This window comes from Populus nigra, chromosome 13 (assembly GCF_951802175.1).
Source record: "Populus nigra chromosome 13, ddPopNigr1.1, whole genome shotgun sequence".
In the NCBI taxonomy this organism is placed as follows: domain Eukaryota; kingdom Viridiplantae; phylum Streptophyta; class Magnoliopsida; order Malpighiales; family Salicaceae; genus Populus; species Populus nigra.
In genome coordinates this window covers 7,664,521-7,682,472 of record NC_084864.1, presented here as the reverse complement: position 1 = coordinate 7,682,472, position 17,952 = coordinate 7,664,521, and the positions used below count along the sequence as shown (strand labels likewise).

The 17,952-nt window shown below is 33.4% G+C and overlaps 1 long non-coding RNA gene across 1 annotated transcript; it reads right to left on the bottom strand.

The window, feature by feature from the left end:
* Positions 1–1,139: 1,139 nt before the first annotated feature.
* LOC133671360 (uncharacterized) lies at positions 1,140–16,859 on the bottom strand. The gene is made up of 13 exons (XR_009834286.1): positions 16,303–16,859; positions 15,906–15,991; positions 15,399–15,451; positions 15,098–15,315; positions 14,905–15,014; positions 13,903–13,957; positions 12,729–13,611; positions 12,549–12,616; positions 12,375–12,445; positions 11,480–11,566; positions 11,331–11,374; positions 1,560–4,420; positions 1,140–1,454 (listed from the first exon to the last, which is right to left on the bottom strand). It is a non-coding gene; the product is annotated as an uncharacterized LOC133671360 (long non-coding RNA).
* Between the last annotated feature and the right edge of the window lie 1,093 nt (positions 16,860–17,952).

Sequence of the window (17,952 nt, the reverse complement as noted above, 5' to 3'; positions counted from 1 at the left end):
GTTAACCCGCCAAATCAGGTTAACCTGTCAAACCTCAAATTCATGTCATGAAAGTGTTATAACTAAATATAAAAAGATTTATTATTAATGAAAAAAATTAAAAAAATATTAATTAAAAAGGAAAAAGCAAAGAGAAAAAAAACATACAAGAAGAAAAAAACTAATAAAAAAAAATTAAAAAAAAACTGAATAAACTGGATTAACCCGTCAAACCCGGGATCCGTGTCATGAAAATCTGATAACTAAATAAAAATAATTAACATTAACAAACTAAATTAAACAAAAAAAGTTCATCAAAAGAAAAAACCACAGAAAAAAGCAAAAAAAAAAAAACCATAGACATGGAAAACGAAAAAAAAAACCAAAAAAAATAAAAACAGAAAAAGAAGAAAGAAAAAGAAGAAGACTGCTCAGTGTTTCACTATGGACTTCCACAGTGAAACACTGAGCAGTTTTAGTTTATTGTTAATTCATCTGACAAGGCAGATAGGGAACCCATTCAACCCACCATGCATATTTAAGTAGCAAAACAGTCATTGCATGAACAGAATGGAAACCAGTTTTGTTAAAAATAAAGGCACTCACCAAATCAATCATATTCTCAACTGCTTTCTCCAGTAGGTGTAGTCAAGTTGCAGCAGCAACAATTTTATCCTGATTGAATAATGCTCATAATCCTTACCAGCATCCATTACAGAAACGCTAATAAAGGTATTGCACAGTCACAGTATGTAGAGAGACATCAAAATTTAAAAACAAACTATCATTGCTAGCAAAACACGTAACAGCCTTATTGGCAGCCTAGGAAAGCACGAAAAAGATCTGGGAAAAAATTATGGGCAGCAGCATTTGTTAACACAACACATGGGCATAAAGGGCAAATATGTGAATGATGTGCATCACTATTGATAAAACTAATGTTCATAATCCTTACCAGCACCCATTAAAGAAATGCTAATAAGAGCATCGCACAGTCACAGTATAAAGAGACATCAAAAGTCTAAAAACAAACTATCATTGCCAGCAAAACATGTAACAGCCTTATTAGCAGCCTAGGAAAGCACGGAAAAGATCTAGGAAAATATAACAGGCATGGATGGAAGGATAGTGGCAGAATCCTAGATTGTTATCCCAATCAATGGTGGCCAAAGTTTGACTTTCTGAACTAAAATAAAATTATGCCTCATGATAGAACAACTAATTCAAAAGAAATTCTGGAGCATTGTGGGAGAAGCTTTGTAAAGATAAAGATAAGCTTATATGTTAGAAGAAGAAAAAAACAAATATAAAATTCAGGATCCTTCTTCTTTCTTAATAAGATGTGGACCATTATTTACACTCCATACCTCAGAAAAGAAAAAGAAGTAGGTTATGAAGTATTACCGGGATGTGATTGTCGGAATTATCAACACAATCTCAACAAAAGCAGATAAAACATGATGCCCTGCACCTTCCTGTTGAATAACAACAATCATTAGAATACAAACTTAAAACGGTGACATTGAGAAACTACCTCAATCTCATAGATATTCAAACCATGTAGCTTACATGGAACATACCTATGCTCGACCAAATCATAAGCCTGCCGGAAATTTCTCACTTCAAATCACTGCAAAAGGATGTGCTTTTACAATTGTCAATATTGGCAACAGAATGATCTATACTCTTGTCATGGTATATAAGAATTTTCATCAAACAAGCAAAGGTTAGTGTTTCTATTATCAAATGAAACTACTTTCTATTATCAATTGAAACTACTTGCCGAAGTTCGGACCTTGTAAACCTCACTAAATCCTCCTTGCCCAAGAAGGTTTAAAAGGGCATATTGATGATTTAAAATCTGAAAATTATTAAAACTTGAATCATCCTCATCTCGTATCCTTTTCAATTCACGTATAAGACGTCCCTCTTCCAGTTTATAGCCGTCTCTCTCATGCAAAATTGTCTCTTCCTCCTACAGATAATCAACAATTCAATAACAAGGGATGCATGTATAATGGAGCACTTGCAACTTTTGCAATACTTGCAAAATGCAGCATCTCCATAAAGAATGACTTACACGCTACACGTTCACTAGACAAGATTTAGAAATCTCATCCTGGATGAGAAAATCTTCTTCATGTGCTCCAGATTCTGCATTTGTACCATCACCTTTGCCTTCATAGTAACAAAAACTAATGTTAATACTCAAAATGTATCTTAATAAATCACAAATAGCAGATAGACATTGTAAAAGCATGAGGAATAATTCGTTTCTTTTTATTTACTCATTTTTCAGTGACAAGTAATATTATTTTTCTAGGGTTTGAGGCCAAGACACATCAGTGCAACATCAATCTATCACCTCTAGTGCAACAGGTGGCAATAATAAACGATAATAAACTATTTTCTTCCAAAAAGTCACCCACCTCAATTAGCAACAAATATACAGAAACTTTTGGGGCAATGTATTACCATACACCCATTAGCATATAGGCATGCATGACAGCAAGCAAGAGGCCTATCAGAAAGCAGATCATAAATATGGAAGTAGCTTGGAAGGCCACAAAAGCTTCATGTGAAACAGAACAAATACCTGTTAAGGATAAGTACAGTTGCTTCTCACAAGGTTGAGATATCTTACCTCGATGCGATCTGTTCTAAATTTAATAAGCTCCTCTTTAAGATCTTTTATTTCTTAGTTCAGCTGGGATAGTTCATGTTTTTCCTGTGGTGTTAAGTGATCAATGAGCTCTGTGCCCACCTCACCTTGTTTCGTGGTCACAGTGGCTTTAAGCTCACTATTTGATTAGTGACATCTACAAGAGATTTTTCCTATAAATAGGACCCAACGACAGAGGAATAAGAACACTTGTGGTCTTAGCTTATCAAATTCAACAATAAGTTCACTTTTCTTTTTCACCATGATCTACAAAAGCAGAAAAGTCTAGTCAAACTATGCCCTTTCAATAAGCCTGACCAAAATAGAAAGAGAAAAGGATACATGCTTCTTGTAGCTTGTTTCTCTATGCTTTATGACTATTGAATCCTTCATGAGACTAGAAAATAACGATTTCAGCTCTGCAGCTCTCAACGTAGGCATTTCGCTCTTTGAAGTCTGCATTCAGCCTATAATTTTCTTCCTGAAGTAGATGACTTATTTAAAATCAAAAAATCAGAATATAAAGGAAATGGCAAGAGAGGCACGAGGACTTGCAACAATAGAGTTAAGAAGTTCAATTGCATACTCATACCAAGTAGCAAAACATACTTATCTAATTTCAATTAATCCATACATTTACACATAAACCTTGAAGACAGCTCATCATAAAACTAGAAATTTTCAAAGGGGTCTTGTTTTTAGTATAATGGTGGGCATCTACTAGTTACTGCTATAGACCTTGAATAAATCCCGAACATTTGTAGCTAGTACAACATCTGGAAAAGGTAAAAAACTTATCATCGAAGTGTCCAGTTAATGTGGAAAATAAAAATCAATTATTTCTCATAACAAGATGGTTCCGGTTCCTTGGACTAAAACGAAAAATCACCCAACAACAAGTGAAGGAAAGAAAACCTAGAAATCCACAAAAGCTTCCTTGAATCTACGACGAAAGTAGAAGAGTTCATATCCACAAGAGTAAGGAAACCTGTATAAATTGCAAAAAATCAAATTTCACTCGACTATGTGTGTCCATTCAGGTCCCCCAAATCCTCCACTAGGTCAAATCAAAGAAGGTATAAAATCCCCTAACATATTAATTTAAGTAACAAAATACACAAATAATTCTTAAATAATGATGTTTTAATTACTTATTTGCAAATTCTCCATCTACTAGACTGTGTTTTATTATTACCGACCATGTTAGCTGTATAAATTAGTTTATTGACAGTAGAGGACAAAAACCTAAAGTGAGGCCCTTTCAGCTGAAATTATAGCTTAGGTAGTAATATGTAGAAAATTTTAGTTGAGGAGATACCTTACATTTTAGCATAGCATCATCCTGAAAGCAAAGCACATGTTAAATAAAAGCATTCAACATTTTTTATCCCCAAAAAATAATTAGCATTTTTCTCTTTGCTACAGTTTGATACCTTGGCTTGGATATGTTCTGAAATTCTCTCTAGCACGTCTTTCACATCAGGCTCAAGCTCAGTCTATTTTTTTATGGCTTATGTTTATCGTTGAAGTAAAGATACATAAATCATAATCTCACATTAAAAACAATAAGTACAACAGAAGACATTTAACCATTAAAATCCAGTACCGTAGTACCTTGTCACTTGCCTCAAGTTCAGCTTGCCGTGTCTGAAGTTCCTCCTGTTTCCTAGTGAGATTTACATGTTGATCTAGTGCCTCCTTGTTTACATGGCTGAACTGTTGAAATGCTCATTGCACCAATGAAGCATTTTATGCAACTCTTTCAAACTCCTCTTATACCTATAAGTTCCAATAAAACAGAGCATGTCATTTTTGAAAAGATGAATGCTTAAGTGGAACCATGTAAACATGACCTATCTCAGTAAGTATCGAGTACATGTGGGGGAAGACCAAAACATCATCTTCTAGGATTTCAGCAAGGATAACGGCTGGAAAATCAGACAGGATAAATTAATTTAAAACATTGATTACAAGCCATAATAGTTTAATAATACATTAAAAGACAAGAACAAAAAACTGAAGCTTAGACTAGTCATTTATCACATAAAGAAACAATAAAGCATATTCACAGTTCAGAGTTGTGTTGTGACTTCAGCATTGAGTCTATCCATCCTGTCAGAAACACCTGGAAGAACAGCTAGTCAAAAAAATATTTTTATAGTGAAATATTAAAATCAAGTTTCTAAAAACAACTCAAAGCACACTTTAGAGTTAGTGTTATGACTTCAGCCAATGAGTTAACATCATTTAGTTCCTTCCCCTACAATTAAGAACCATGTAACATCTCAGATTTAGCAAAGGATATTAGGGCTTCCAAATTTTGTTTTTGTTATTTCAGATTAGTTGTGAAATTAGTCTCTAGCTCTCTGTTTTCTCATTTTAGTCTGTGATGGAAACTGCACAATCATGAGATTTCTTACCTCAATGTGATTTGTTCTACATAATTATGTTCATAAACTTCAACTTTGAGCATCGATAATCATAAAAGCCCCCCCGTCATAACGACTTTCTTCCTTACTTAATCACCTGATCATTAGTAACTTGTTAAGGCATCATAAACATGTAGAAGGATCATCATGTATAAGGCATCATAAACATGTTCTTACCTCAAGAACATGTCGGTCAAATAATTTAAGTTACATACAAATATCATATCAAAGAAAAAGTGTTTTACTTCGCAAATCATATAAATTTCCTAGTAGCATTGTGGTTGGGGTGGACACCAGAAGCGTACATGCAGGTACTTTATAGCTTACATTTATTGTTGGTACCAATCAACCAAAATTATCAAATTAAAACTTTTTCTCAGAACTATCCATCCTTGGATTCCAAAAGCAATAACTACAGAGCTTCTCACACCAAAAACTTTCAACCCAAATTTGCACACCAAGCTAATGAAAACATCAGCAATCAATTAACAAAACACGTAGAGAAATAACCTTCTAGAACAAAATAACACAAGTAATTACTCATGTCCATAAACTTCAACTTTGAGCATCGATAGTCATAAAAACCCCCCGTCATATCAACTTTCTTCCTTAATCACCTGATCATTAGTAACTTGTTAAGGCATCATAAACATGTATAAGAATCATCATGTAAAAAATAACATATAAGATTTTTATCCTAACCATCCACAGTTATGCAGTCCAAACCATTAGTTTGTGGACACATCCAAATCTCAACAGATTACAGCTTAGGTAAATACTTAGGAGAATAAGAAGAATAATCAACGATATATGCATGCAGACCATTACAGGAGTCATATCAACTTCATCAACAATTTAGCTCATGCAAATTTTCAAAAAGCACACACATTTATAGACAAGTCCTTGGGTATAAACAATGCTCCACTAGCATTCAAGAACATGCCAGTCAAATAATTTAAGTTACTTACAAATATCACATCAAGTAAAAAGTGTTTTGCTTCGCAGATCATATAAATTTCCTAGTAGCATTGTGGTTGGGGGTGCACACCAGAAACGTATATGCAGGTACTTTATAACGTACTTTTATTGTTGGTACCACTCAACCACAATTATCAAATAAAAACTCTCACAACTATCCATTCTTGGATTCCAAAAGCAATCACTACAAAGCTTCTCATGCCAAAAACTTTCAACCCAAATTTGCACACCAAGCTAATGAAAACATCAACAATCAATTAACAAAACATGTTGAGAAATGACCATCTGGAACAAAATAGCATAAGTAATTACTCAGTTTTCACTTGTGTAGACCAACATACAAATTATTAACAACTCGACTCGAACCAATGTTTTTGTTGGATCTCCTATTTCAGTTAGAACAAGCACGGTGGAGAACTAACCTGCGCTAGTCGTGGGGAAAAATTGGGAGAAAACTTCAACTTTTTTAATAAAGGGACCACATCAGAACCATGTGGATAGATAAGTTACACGAGGAGACTTGTATACAAATTATAAACAGCAAAACTTGAATCAATGTTTCTACTAGATCAATACTATTTCAATTAGATCAAGCATGGTGGACTATCCTATGCAAATACTGGGGTAAAATTGGGAGAAACTTCAACTTTTTTAATAAAGGTACCACATCAAAACCATATAGATAAGTTACACACGGATACTTTATCCTTACCTGTTTAGTGGGATAAAAGTGGCTTGTCCCCATTTCAAAGCATTAAGGTGCATAATTATCTGAGTACATCATTCAAACGATAAAGTGACCATGGCAGAAGGTCAAGAAACTGCTACTGATTATGCCATATCGTCTAGCAGATTGGGAACACAACTCTAAGAGAGAATACTTAACACAATCTAATAGACTAGGTAAATTACTTGCGAGATGTCACGGGTTGTTATAGGAATGATGCAAGAAGTCAAGTGAGGATTACTTGAACTAATCTAAGAAGCCGAGCAGACAAAGAACCTAGTATAAATGGTTAAAGAAAAATCTACAGTGTTTAGGTCAAAATGTGCAACCATATGGAGAAGCTTTCTATTAAGATGTCTTAACAATTGAAAAGGCTAGAGCACACAACATTCAGATCAATAATCATGGTTGCTATCCGAGTACATAAGTGACTAAAAGTGTTGTAACAAACTGAGCTATGAGGAATAGAAGCAGAAGAGCTGAATGGGGTTACTACAGGTAAACAGTGGTGGAACGGTACGAATGGCACTCAGGTCACCAGCTGATCCCAAACTCATCATTTGGCCTTAACTACTCAAATGCACTCAGGTCATATATTCTCTCAAGATAAAAATCAAATAAATCAATGGTTGCATGTAGAAAGTGACTCAATGAAAATGTAAATGAAACAACACAATTGTGCAGAAATCATCCATCATAAAGGCATCTCTTATAGAAATTAACTAGTTACATGACCCGCGCGATGCCGCGGGTCAATGGTTTTTGCATAAAAAATATCAAAAAAAATTAAGATCTAAAAGTATTAGGTCTTTTTGCAAAGGTATACCCAAGAGTCTTGGGCGTGGCTGCAACGCCTGACCCAAGACAAATATTTATAATATTAATAATAACATTAAACTTGCATGACCCAAGTTTAAGTGGGTCTGACTGCAATACCAGACCCAATAGTCTTGGATGTGGGTCTGGCTGTTCGTGTCATAAAAGTGTGATAATTAAATAGATTAATTAAAAAGAAAAAAAACAAAGAAAAAAAACCAAAATGAAGTAAAAAATTAATGAAGAAAAAGAAAAAAATCTGAATTAACAGGGTTAACCCTTCAAACCAGGTTAACCCGTCAAACCTTGGATTCGTGTCGTAAAAGTTTGATAACTAAATAGAAAAAAAAATTGACGAGGTAACTCGTCAAACCCGGGATCCGTGTCATGAAAGTTTGATAACTAAATAGAAAAAAATTGAACATTAACAAACTAAACTAAATGAAAAAAATTAACTAAAAAGAAAAAAAACAAACAAAAAAGCATCAGCCTTTTCACTGTGGACTCCAGTGTGCACTCCATAGTTAAAGGCATAAAAACAGCAAAAAAACAAAAAGAAAAAATAAAAGCATCGGTCGATAACTAAATAGAAAAAATTTTAATATTGATAAACTAAATTAAATAAAAAAATATTAAATAAAAAGAAACAATCCACAAGAAAAAAAACTTATAAGAAGAAAAAAACTAATGAAGAAAGAGAAACAAATCTAAATTAACTGGGTTAACCCGTGAAACCTGAAATCCGTGTCATGAAAGTCTGATAAATAAATAGAGAAAAAATTAATATCAACAAACTAAATAAAAAAATTAATTAAAAAGAAAAAAAAAGCATCAGCCTTTTTTCACCGTGGGCTGCACTGTGCAGTCTACAGTGAAAGGAATAAAAAAAAGCAAAAAAAAAAACTAAAGGCTTCAGCCTTTTCATTGTGGACTGCATACAATATTAAAAGATGAAATCAAAAGAACAAAACTAATGAGGAAAAAGAAAAAAAATCCGATTCAACCGGGTTAACGTGTCAAACCTGGAATTCGTGTCATGAAAGTGTAATAACTAAATAGAAAAAAAGATTTATTATTAATGAAATAAATTAAAAAGGAAGATTAATTAAAAAGGAAAAAAGCAAAGAAAAAAAACATACAGGAAGAAAAAAACTAACGAAGAAAAATAAAAAAAATCTGAATAAATTGGGTTAACCCGTCAAACCTGAAATCTATGTCATGAAAGTCTGATAATTAAATAGAAAATATTTAATATTAACAAACTAAATAAAAAAAAGATGAGGAAAAATAAAAAAATCTGAATCAACCGGGTTAACCCGCCAAATCAGGTTAACCTGTCAAACCTCAAATTCATGTCATGAAAGTGTTATAACTAAATATAAAAAGATTTATTATTAATGAAAAAAATTAAAAAAAGATTAATTAAAAAGGAAAAAGCAAAGAGAAAAAAAACATACAAGAAGAAAAAAACTAATAAAAAAAAATTAAAAAAAAACTGAATAAACTGGATTAACCCGTCAAACCCGGGATCCGTGTCATGAAAATCTGATAACTAAATAAAAATAATTAACATTAACAAACTAAATTAAACAAAAAAAGTTCATCAAAAGAAAAAACCACAGAAAAAAGCAAAAAAAAAAAACCATAGACATGGAAAACAAAAAAAAAAACCAAAAAAAATAAAAACAGAAAAAGAAGAAAGAAAAAGAAGAAGACTGCTCAGTGTTTCACTATGGACTTCCACAGTGAAACACTGAGCAGTTTTAGTTTATTGTTAATTCATCTGACAAGGCAGATAGGGAACCCATTCAACCCACCATGCATATTTAAGTAGCAAAACAGTCATTGCATGAACAGAATGGAAACCAGTTTTGTTAAAAATAAAGGCAGTCACCAAATCAATCATATTCTCAACTGCTTTCTCCAGTAGGTGTAGTCAAGTTGCAGCAGCAACAATTTTATCCTGATTGAATAATGCTCATAATCCTTACCAGCATCCATTACAGAAACGCTAATAAAGGTATTGCACAGTCACAGTATGTAGAGAGACATCAAAATTTAAAAACAAACTATCATTGCTAGCAAAACACGTAACAGCCTTATTGGCAGCCTAGGAAAGCACGAAAAAGATCTGGGAAAAAATTATGAGCAGCAGCATTTGTTAACACAACACATGAGCATAAAGGGCAAATATGTGAATGATGTGCATCACTATTGATAAAACTAATGTTCATAATCCTTACCAGCACCCATTAAAGAAATGCTAATAAGAGCATCGCACAGTCACAGTATAAAGAGACATCAAAAGTCTAAAAACAAACTATCATTGCCAGCAAAACATGTAACAGCCTTATTAGCAAGAGCAATATTATGGCCACACAAAGAGTGTGTCTTGAGTTATGTTTCATGCGTGTTCTTGTTTCATCATCTTAGAAAAAAAAATGAAAAGTTATATGGAAGTCATAATAAACATAATCATGGATGCTAAGGCCCTTACTATTTATGCTAAGAGAAAAGATTATGCAATAGGTGTCTCACAGTAAGTTAAAGCTTCCATCCATTTTACCTAAGAAAAGCATCATAAGAAAATTTTTAAGGTCAGTCAAACTCCAAGTATTTAAAGGTAACAAAGTACCCAAAAGAGACGTATTAAAAATATTTAACATGAATGTATGGTATGACTGGTCTATTGTATTCTTGAGAGGAGTTACATCTTGTTGTGTGGATTAAATATTCTATGCACTTTCAACATTTGGCAAAACTAACTGAGGATACCTTAATTATTCATATTAAGAATGTGGTTGATAGAGTAAGTCTAGGAGTACAACATAAATGTTTGGCAACAAAATAGAGCTATGCTGCACAACAAGATAATATATATACCTTTCCCCATCACTATTGGTCAGTACATAACCCCTCAAATTAGCAGCCATCGACAGTCTAGACAACACGAAATCAATTAGTTAGAGATCAAATCATGACAGAATCATAACTTAGGATCATTGAATGACTCGAAACTTATCAAAAGGTGAGTTAACAACATGATTAATACTAAGGGTGGCAGAAAGATAAATCTACACAAGCCCAAAGCAGCTTTAAGGACCTCCTTTACCCAACGAATCTAATGCTTGAATGAAATGGGAGATTCAATGATCAGCAACGTAAAACCATTTTTCCTTCTCATAGTTATCAACCAGTACAAGGGTATAAAATTAGATTTACTTCTAATAAATCTACACAAGACCAAAGCAGCTTCTTGGACCTCATCTGCCCAGCAAATCTATTGCTTGAATGAAATGGGATGTTCAGTGACTAAAAATTTAAAAACATTTTTATTTCTCATAGCTATCAGCCAATGTGAGGGCAGAAAATTGGTAGAAAATTTCATGTATGTTTCTATATTTTATGTTTGTTTCTATTTCTAATCTAGCAATATATCACAAAAACATTTTAATTTTTCTATCTATCAATAGCATATTTTTAATGCCAAGCAGAAAGAGCACTTAATTGAATCTTTGTGCTTAACCTTTTATCTGCAGAGCAACCATAGATCCCATAGCATTTTTAATCGCAGGAAAAAATAGCTTGTTTTAAATGTAAATTCACTTGGAAATTTTCCATGCTTGTAACAACATTGCTGAAATCATGGATACACCATGTTATAAGACCATCATCAGAACTTAAAAGCTAATCTTTCCAACACCATCATCAAATAAGGTGCAGCTTTAAGATGACTAACCTGGATGTGATCTTTTGCCACAGAAAGCTTGAGTTCTTCAACGTCTTTTCCATCATGATCGTCATTAGGGTACAGAAGAATCAATTACCATTTACGAGAGTTGTTGTAGCCATAAATATACAGGAATGAAAGATTGTAAAGTATTGCACCTTTACAAACCAAAAGCACATTCAACCAATTAAGCACTTCCAGAAAAGATGCTTAAAAAACAACTTTTAAGGAAAAACAACGATCACCTAATAAAAGAAAAAACAAGCAATTATTTCTAAGATTATCCAATCAAACATCAGAAGGATGAGGTAGGTTTGGTATATATGAATACAATAGATCTTTCATGCCAAATGAGGCATCTATAAGAGATTAACACAGAGATGTGCATCGTAGATTGTAAAAGATGTGGTGAGCGATCGAAAGATGACAGAATACACGCCGACTACAAATCCACACCAACACAACAAAGAAAATAAAAATATTCGTGAACAACCAATATGGAAGCATAAAAATAAATCTTTTTTGGATGAACAACCAAAACAGTAATGAAATAAGTAGCCAATTATAAACAGCCTAATAAAAAAATTAATCAAAATGGTTGATCTATGTGATAAAAATATTCACAAAGTGTCATGTGCACTTTCGAATAAGAAAAGAGTAATCAGGTTTCCTTTCACCTTTTGAGGGTTGGGAGGGATGAAGAAAATAGAGAGAAAAAAATTGTACAGAGCACCTCTTACAAGGTTTCCAATTTCATGCATGGATGGAAGGATAATGGCAGAATCTTAGATTGCTATCCCAATCGATGGTGGCCATAGTTTGACTTTCTGAACTACTCAAAGAAAATTATGCCTCGCGACAGAACAACTAATTCAAAAGAAATTCTGGAGCATAGTGGGAGAAGATTTGTAAAGATAAAAATAAGCTTATATGTTAGAAGAAGAAAAAAACGAATATAAAAATCAGGATCCTTCTCCTTTCGTAATAAGATGTGGACCATTATTTACACTTCATACCTCAGAAAAGAAAAGGAAGTAGGTTATGAAGTATTACCGAGATGCCATTGTCAGAATTATCAACACAATATCAATGAAAGCAGATAAAACTTGATGTCCTGCACCTCCCTGTTAAATAACAGCAATCATTAGAATACAAACTTAAAAAGGTGACATTGGAAATACCTCAATCTCATAGATCGGAAATGAGATAGTGTATGATGAAACATACATCGAGTAGTTAATGCTTGTCATAATTGCATAGGTTGTGGAAGAGATCACTCAATACAAAACGAATGGCTACTAAAGAAACATATTGTAAGCTCATAACAAAATTTTGATATCAATTAACTCCAATAAAAGTTTATTGAAAGGACACCAACAAAAATAAATCAAGGACATGATCACTCACAATGAAAAAAAATATTCTTGTCAGGTCTGTTATCTCCAACTGCAGAAGACAGTTGTAAGAGAAAGCAAAGGGTAGCCCACTTAAAATGGATCAAGCCAAAGTCAAATAAATTGACGAAACAAAGAAAGCACAAAAAAAATTAATAAATTAACCAAGATCCAATCAATTCCTGAAACAAGGAACTACAATAAAGAAATGCATCCCCCATCCCCGTCTTGATCCTCGCTCCCCCACTTTTAACTCCCATAAGGTGCTCTTTTCAGCCTCCCAACATCTTTGAACATATAACTCTCTATACAGTGTTAATATTTCCAGAATTTCATGATTTCAAAAGGATTACACACAAACACATGTATGATGACAAAGTGATGATATACATATTAAATGACCATACTTTTAATAAATGACAGATTTATGGAACTACCATGCTTTCTCGGCATGAATCTCGGTGCGCTAGATTACATGATGGACAATTTCTTACAGAAGATGCAGGAATTATACATTTCATGGGAAGTAGTTTCTGATACAGTTACATTTCTCTAGTAGTTTCCGATGACTTTGTACACTCTTTACTTCTTTAAGTATGTAAGATATGGATCTTGAGCAATGGTTAAAACATCTGGTCTCTCTGCTTGGTTATAGGTCAGACATTGACAAATCAAATCATGTAATCCATCAGATGCACGTACAAAAATCATCATCCACTGTTGCTGTGAGAATAAGACCTAAGAGAATATGCTGTGAAAACTACCAGACTCAAATCAAACTCACCTTCGCCTCATTTGAGATAATAGGCTTCGTAGGGAATTCAACCCTGCAAGCTTTTATAACTGTGTCTTCGCGTAGTATTCGTTCTTGAGTTTGGTCATGCCCAAAAGGGCGTCTGCCAAAGAGCATTTGGTAAAACAGAACTCCAATTGACTAAACATCAACTTGTATCCCAAGAAAGGCATTTTAAAGAAGGTTAAATAGATGAAGCTTAAGCAGTCAATTATATACGGTGATAACCAACTCTTTGGAATTCTCATGGAGACTCAATCATTGAACAGCAGGTGAGCAACGAGTCAGAGGACCATGAATCCCAAAAAATAAGGGACATTCTCATTTCAGTAAATGCATTTTATTCTCTTGGCTATGGTTGTGACTGAATGTCCTTAATGGGGAGAAAATATACCTTCAATGATATTAAAGGGGTCTTGCTGAGCTCAAAGCATGCTGGTGGAAAATACCTAAAATTACAAAAGAAAACGGAATCAGAATTTTGCCCATATAGCTAAACTAGAGAAGATTTATCGAGAGTAGGAAATATTTGTCTAGGAAACTGCAAGTGCATTTATTTCTTGAAGCAAAAGATCAAACATTTACAACATCCAAAATCACAGATGACAAACTTCAGTGTTACTTGCCAATAAGTTCCAGCTCCCTGAGATGTAAGTTCCATTCCCTAGGACCCAACATCTTTGAGATCAGAGCCAAAAGCCTTTAAGATCAGCACCAAATCCCCCAAAAACAGCAAGCCAAAACCAAGACAAAAGGAAAGAAAAAGAAGGCTGATAAGTCACGCCATCATTGCAAGGCAAATAAAGACACAAAAGCAATCCCACCTTACCCTAACAACTCAGTTCTTGGTGGCTTCGATGGAGAAAGAGAAGAGGAGTGCAGGAAAACAAGGAGAGAGAGACACAAAAAATTCACATAAACAAAGGAGAAGATGAGCTTAACCCAATAGCTAGCAGCCCCAATCCCAGCCCCAGCAAATGAAACCCAAACCAAAAAACATAATGTCCTATGCCGAATGAAGGGAAATTAACACAAGAAAAAAAATATAAGCATGCTCCTTGCCCAAGCCCACCAACATAAGCTGAATAGAAGGGGGGGAAAGCCAGCCAAAAAGAGCTGAGCAAGAGGTAAAAAAGCCAGCCAAGAAGCAGTTTGCATTGTTCCATTGAATAGGAAGTTGTCAAGATATACATTGGATTCACCAATCCTTTTACTTTTTTTGTTATTTCTTCAACGCATCATGCATGTTATACAATCCAAAACTTGCAGCCTGGATTATCTAATTTGGTGGTCTTTTTTATCAATATCTTTTATCTCTACTTTTATCACTCACAAAGAACACCAAGAGAGATCGTTCAAGCACATTCAGGACAAGCTTAAAAAGATGTGAGTATACCCGATAACACCCACACTACCAAGTCTTAAGGAATCTTGGTGAACTTTAATCCTGGCTTGTCTCTATTCTTTTGAAACAGATATCAGCAGATCCGATATGATTTTGGTTCTCTACATCAAGAAGAAGACGAGCATTAGATATGGTCACAAATCTGCTAATGAAAAACTTGTTACACTGCTGAATGAGTGGATACCCTGCCTATTGTTGGTTGCACAATGAAGAGAACTAAGCAAGCAGGTTAAATGCCTGAAAAAAAAAATGCCAGTATCAAGATTCCAGCTAAAGCCATATGCAAATGCTATTAACTAACAAGTTGAAATCAAGTCTTAAGGAATCTTGGTGAACTTTAATCCTGGCTTGTCTCTATTCTTTTGAAACAGATATCAGCAGATCCGATATGATTTTGGTTCTCTGCATCAAGAAGAAGACGAGCATTAGATATGGTCACAAATCTGCTAATGAAAAACTTGTTACACTGCTGAATGAGTGGATACCCTGCCTATTGTTGGTTGCACAATGAAGAGAACTAAGCAAGCAGGTTAAATGCCTGAAAAAAAAAATGCCAGTATCAAGATTCCAGCTAAAGCCATATGCAAATGCTATTAACTGACAAGTTGAAATCAAGTAAATCAACAGGCCCAGAACTCTTCACCGATGACATGCAAGAACGCATGCCTTAAATGCCATTGCCTTCAAGCTAAAACAAAGTTAAATGTTTTGTTCTTTCCAAGTTTCATCAACTCTATAAGCTTCCTGCACCATTTATACATTCCTTTATTGGGAGGCCATATTTAATCTCCTCCTCAACATTACATTTCCCACTTTAGAATATCCAATTATTAGTAAGGGTGCAAAATAAGAGACCAAAAACTCAACCCTTTTGCTAAGTATCATATGGCATCATAGCATGCAATGAAACTTGAAACATTTGGGTAATTTTATTGCCATATACTACTTAATGAGAAAGTGACTCAATGAAAATGTTAATGAACCAACATTACCTGCTTTATATACATCCTGAAATTACAGAATCATCCGCCTTCTATCAAAGAGATTAAAGAGCAGCACCATTAGCGGAGTTTTCTTACTGTTAGAGACAGAAAAAAAAATAATTTAAATTTTCAAAATAAAAAAAAAAGGGATTAGCATGCCTATCTCTGTACGATCCAAAATCTGAAATTATTCCATGCTTTTTTAAGCAGGAAATTAAAAATAAATAAATAACAGTTTCCAAGATTAAAAAATAAATGCTTAAAAAAACTAACTGCTAACTAGGGTTTCAACTTCCAGAAATTTACAGAATATACAAAAATCGGAGTCTCAAACCCTAAGTTCTAAGTAACAAATACAGGCACTAAAACCACGGCGTGGCGGAGCAAGATTAGCAAGAAAACTTACGAAATTGTCACTCCATCGACTAGAAAGGGGTTTGGCTTGAAGAAGAAGAAGATGAGGAGGACTGGGTTTGAGCGGGCGAGCGGGCGAGTTAATGGTTTAGGTGTTGGGTGGGTGCGCAGGTTAAGGCCGTTGAGCAGAGTGCTCCAGCGGTGTGTTTTAGCGCTGGGCTTGCGGTGTGTCTCTATCAGATGCTTTGACATGTCTTCCTCTTCCACTAAGTTCTTGACCGTTGTCGCTGCATAATATGATCCAAGAAATCCTTCCTCTTCGCTACATACTTCTACTTTGTCTCCACCGTGGAACTCCAGTGTTGTTACAGAATTTAACAGGCAAAGAAAAGAGGAACTTGAAAGATCAAGGAATTATTTCGTGTACTGTAAATCAAAATCAATGAAGTGGAAGTGTAACAGACGGGTTGTTTTTTAACGTTACTATTTTCCTGCAGGGAAAAGGATTGTGATGTCGATTTGATATTTCTAGGCTGTTAACGGATAGTTTTCTTTCTTGTTCCTCGAGTACTAATGGGATCCCCATGAATCTAACACCCGTATTATTATAATATGTGATAAAAATATTTTCATTTTAATACACGGGTCTTCTTTTCATGTCATTTTGAAGGAAAAAGTTTTACTCATAGTTATTAAATTTAATTTGAGATTCATGTCGATAGAAATAAATTTATAAATCAATAAATCAATTTAAGTTTATAATAAAATGATATTATTTTAATAAAAAATTAAAAATAAAATTCATTGAAATTTATAATATTAGCATATCTCATTTTAGTGTTCATATATATTCAAAAAAAAAAACCCTATATAGATTAGATTTGAGCTGATTTTTTGAATGATGTTAGGTTTGATAACTATGATTTTAAATAAGAGATTACTCAGGTAATGTCATGAGAATTTATATGCTTTAAGGATTGAATTGATAATTGAAATTTGTTTTATAAAATATTTATTTCTTAATAATGTGTATATTAATTCATTAAAGAAAAATAGCAGATAAATTATTATAGTTTAATTTAAACGATTGATCTCCGAGGAAAACTTCTCTTGAAAAACTTCTTAGGTATGGATGGTTATTGAATTATTTATCTCATGATTTGCTATCATTTTTTTTATAAGAAAATTCAAGAACATTATAATTCTGATTTACTTTCTTATTGAATATTCTATACCAATGGTGTTGTTTCTGACTAAATATCATCATCATCACATTTTTTTGTTGTTATTGATATCCACAACCATTATGCCCCCTAATGTTTCAAGATTCCTCAACCTCTACACGAAGGAGATGATTCTAGATTGCCGTCGTGCAACGTTACTAGGGGAGTTAATTTTTTTTAATAAACAATATTAGAGATAATTAAGAATTTTGACAATCAAGTTAAATTTTGATTGATTTAATATCACAATAAAAAATGAGGTAACAAAAAAATTAATATATAAAAATATTAAAGACATTCAATGTAATTAAAAAAATAATTACGATTTTAAAAAGGTTAAATAAGCTAAAAACTAACTTAAAAGGGGTTTCAATTGAAAAAAAAAATTAAAAAATATTTTATTAAAATATATAAAAAGGTAATAGTTGAAAAAAAAACAAAAAAAAAGTAATTACAAAAAGGAAAAACGATCTGAAAAC